The 4355-nt window shown below is 40.1% G+C and overlaps 1 non-coding gene across 1 annotated transcript; it reads right to left on the bottom strand.

Moving 5' to 3' along the window:
• Window positions 1-433: 433 nt before the first annotated feature.
• Window positions 434-508, bottom strand: Trnas-cga (transfer RNA serine (anticodon CGA)). Its single transcript has one exon. It is a non-coding gene; the product is annotated as a tRNA-Ser (tRNA).
• Window positions 509-4355: the final 3847 nt, after the last annotated feature.

A 4355-nucleotide genomic window follows, 5' to 3' on the forward strand; every position in this document is an offset into this window, starting at 1 on the left:
CATCGTCCCAACAAAAGAAAGATTTTTTCTTCTTAGCTCTTCTATCAAACCAATACTAGTAAACCAATTGTCTGCTGTCACATTTCGACCTGACCGATAAATTGGTTCACATAGTCGCAGAACAACATCTGAAGATTTATTGCTAACGTGGTACAATCCCAACGTATATTTCCAGATTATAGAGATAAAATACTTGGGAATCCACAAGAGCATATATCTTAATTCCATATTTGTTTGGTTTGCTAGGTATGTATTGCGAAGACTGCAAATTCAAGTTTCTCATCTACTGTAACGTTTTCTCCGAGGGTGTAGGTTTTCTGGCAATTCTGTACATAGAAAATATTTCCCGAATCGGTGTTATCTTCCAGAATGAGATTTTCACTCTGCACCGGAGTGTGCGCTGATATGAAACTTCCTGGCAGGTTAAAACTGTGTGCCCGACCGAGACTCGAACTCGGGACCTTTGCCTTTCGTGGGCAAGCGCTCTACCAACTGAGCTACCGAAGCACGACTCACGCTCGGTCCTCACAGCTTTACTTCTGCCAGTACCTCGTCTCCTACCTTCCAAACTTTACAGAAGCTCTCCTGCGAAACTTGCAGAGCACTTGCCCGCGAAAGGCAAAGGTCCCGAGTTCGAGTCTCGGTCGGGCACACAGTTTTAATCTGCCAGGAAGTTTCGGTGTTATCTTGTCTAATTTTCTCCTTTCTTCGCGAGTCACACGATTGTCGAATCTAAGGCACCGCATGATGAATTTGAAACGTTTTATGTTCATAACGAGACGAAATTTTTCAATTCCATCCCCATCACTTCCCCACAGATCTCCTAAGCTTTGTCTGATACTTTTGTTAACACCAGCGAAAAACAGAAGACCAATGAAAGCTTTTAATTCAATAATATCTATAGGTTTTACGTCTCTCTCTCGCTGAAAAGAAGCTTTGATGCTCTCAATACACTGATTGGTATACAGAACTATAATCGACAAAATTTCGTCATCTATGAGGCAATTCCAACATTCCAAAGGCGTTCTCAATGCTTTCGACTCACCTATAGGACCTGGTAACTTTCGAATAATATTGTGGGCCCTGAAACGTACTCTCTACGATGGTGGAACATTATTCCATTTTCTCTCTTTGTCCCTTCCAGTATAATAATGCTGGCTTCCTTCAAGTACTTCCTCGTCGTTTTCACTGTCGTTTTCCTCTGCTTCAGAATCTTCCTGCCGAACTTGAACTGCGTCATCACAATCTGTGTCTACTTCATCTTCAAAATCCTCTTGGACTTCATCATTATCCTCTTCGAACAACATTTTCTGTATTTCTGCAACATGATTTGGGTCAAGGAGGTTGTACGTCATACTGTAGCCTGCCTTGATCAAGTGTCTCACACCTAAAATGATAAAATTCCTATAAAATAACGCAGTCAGGCGCAGTGTATCAATTTGATACCTGATACTCAAACATTCTTAACAGCTGAAAATAAGTGCATTACACATTGTATATTAACATTGTACTACTTACTAAGTTATGTTGATAACCAATGAAATGAACTGTTGAAATGCAACACGAACGGGCGCAGTGTATCAAACTGATCAATCAGCACATATATCGACAACAGAGCAATCGTATCGACACTGAAGCACACAACAATGAGAAGCGTTGGGAATAGGCTAGCTACTAGCGAGTATGCATCAATGCTGCCACTCGTTGACAAATAATTTACAGTAAACTTCGAGGTGTATCAATTTGAACAGCCGCGACCGACGGAAGGTTAAGTATATTTTTGTATTCACATGGTTTGCACTCAGATGTTACAGATTAACCACTCCTTTAACGTTTTCAGTAATTAATCTCTTGGCAGATTAATATTTGTTACAAAAGATACATTTAGTAAAGGTGAGTGTAGTAGTCAGACAATGAGTTTCAATTGTCCAATAAAGTTTTTTAAAGATAAGTAGGTCAATGCAGTAAGTTCAAATTTACCCCCGCCTCCTCATGAAATAATGATTCCAAATTATGTGTGTCGCCGCTTTGCACTAGTGGAACACAGCTGCTTAAAAAGTGAAGCATGTTCAACTTGCACGCCCTTGCATTGCACTGCGCTAGATTTCCTGTCCCTTTTCACTTGTTTGTTGGTGCACTGCATATTTTATGTTCATCACTTCGAGCCGTACCAAGTCTCCGTTGCCACAGGTGGTAAGCTATATCAGTTTTGTTAGGGCCAGTTTTGTGTTGCAGTCAGGTTACAGTTAGGTCATTCTGAGTCAGCTCTGCTTTTCAGAATTCATTATCATTGCAGTCTAGATAAAGCTTATGTCAGATTTCATTTCATATGCAGACAGCTTATTCTCACAGTGCAGTGTTACATTTACGTGTATATTATTTACTATTGGTTCAAATGGCTCTGAGCACTATGGGACTCAACTGCTGAGGTCATTAGTCCCCTAGAACTTAGAACTAGTTAAACCTAACTAACCTAAGGACATCACACACATCCATGCCCGAGGCAGGATTCGAACCTGCGACCGTAGCGGTCTCGCGGTTCCAGACTGCAGCGCCAGAACCGCGCGGCCACTTCGGCCGGCTATTTACTGTTGGGAAGTCTGTGTAGTCAGACTGTCTACGTAGAATTACAGGGCATCTTGGTTGCTGATTCTTTCAAAATTCGCTTGGTAAAATTTACGAGTCTTTTCATTCTGTTATATTTGTGACGTCAGGCATTATAGCATTACTCACTTTATCGCACATTATAGAATTTCACAGAAGAGCTTATTTAGTTTATAGTTTGGCTTTCTGATTAATTTGGTTGACATTAATTAAAATACAGGTACACAGTTTCAGTTTTGGCTACTAATTTATCCGCCGGCCGGTGTGGCCTAGCGGTTCTAGGCCCTTCAGTCTGGAACCGCGCGACCGCGACTCATATAACTTACTGTCGTCTGATTTCTGTACTAGTTGTAATTAGTCTTTCGCTCCCTGTATTTTACCCCTGCTACCTTCAGAATTTCAAAGAGAGTATTCCAGTCTACAATGACAAAAGCTTTCTCTGAGTCTACAAATGCTATAAACGTAGGTTTGCCTTTCCTTTACTTATTTTCTAGGATAAGTCTTGGGTCAATATTGCCTCTCGTTTTCCTTCATTTCTCCGAATTCAGACTGATCTCCTCCAAGGTTCGTTTCTACCAGTTTTTCCATTCTTCTGTAAAGAGTTAGAGTTAATATTTCGCAGCCATGACCTACTAAAGAGACAATTCGCAAATTTTCACATCTGTCAGCAACTGATTTCTTTGGAAATAGAATTGGTACATTCTTCTTGACGTCTGTCCCATACGTCTTGCACAGAGGTTTGTCACTGCTGGCTCACCCTAGGCTATCAGTACTTCTAACTGAATATCGACTATTCCCGGAGCCTTGCTTTGACGAAAGTCTTTCAGTGCTCTGTCAAATTCTCCTCGCAGTATCACATCTCCCATCTCAACCTCAGCTACGTCCTCTTCCATTTCTATAAAATTGCCTTCAAGTTCGTCTCCTTTGTACAAACCCCCTATACAGACCTTCCAACTTCCAGCTTTCTCTTCTTTGCTTAGGACTGGTTTTACATCTGAGCTCTTGATATTCGTACAGCGGCCTCTCTTTTCTCCAAATGTCTCTTTAATTTTCCTTTAGGCGGTATTCATCATTTCCTTAGTGAAATATTCTTCTAGATCCTTACATTGGTCCTCTAGCTATTCCTACTTAAGCATTTTGTACTTCCTGTCAATCTCATTTATTGGACTTTTGTATACCCTTTCGCCTGCTTCATTTGCTACATTTTTATATTTTCTCATTTTATCAATTAAATTCAATATCTCCTGTGTCTTTTTTCCTGAACCTCTACTGCCGAAACAATTTAATCTTTTAAATCTATCCATTCCTCTTCTAATGAACTCCTTTCCTCTGTTCTAGTCAACCGTTGCGTAATGATCTGTTTGTAACTTTCAACTACCTCTGGTTACACCAGCTTATCCAGGTCGTATCTCTTTAATTTCCTACAGTTTTGCAGTTTCTTCAGTTTTAATATACATCTCATAATCAATAAATTGTGGTCAGTGTTCCTATCTGATCATGGAAATGTTTTACAATTTAAAATCTGTTTCACCGTTATATAATCAGTCTGAAGTCTTCTGGTATCTACATACAAAACATTCTTTCACGATTTTGAAACTAAGTAGAATTCTACCAGGTTGCTTCCTGTTTCACTCCTTTACCTCAGTGCATATTCTCCTGCTACTTTTCCTTCTCCCTATGTTCTTACTATCGAAGTCCAGTCCCACGTCACAGCTAAATGTTCGTCTTCTTTAACTATTTGACTAATTTCT

This window comes from Schistocerca serialis, chromosome 8, assembly GCF_023864345.2.
Source record: "Schistocerca serialis cubense isolate TAMUIC-IGC-003099 chromosome 8, iqSchSeri2.2, whole genome shotgun sequence".
Taxonomy (NCBI): Eukaryota; Metazoa; Arthropoda; class Insecta; order Orthoptera; family Acrididae; genus Schistocerca; species Schistocerca serialis.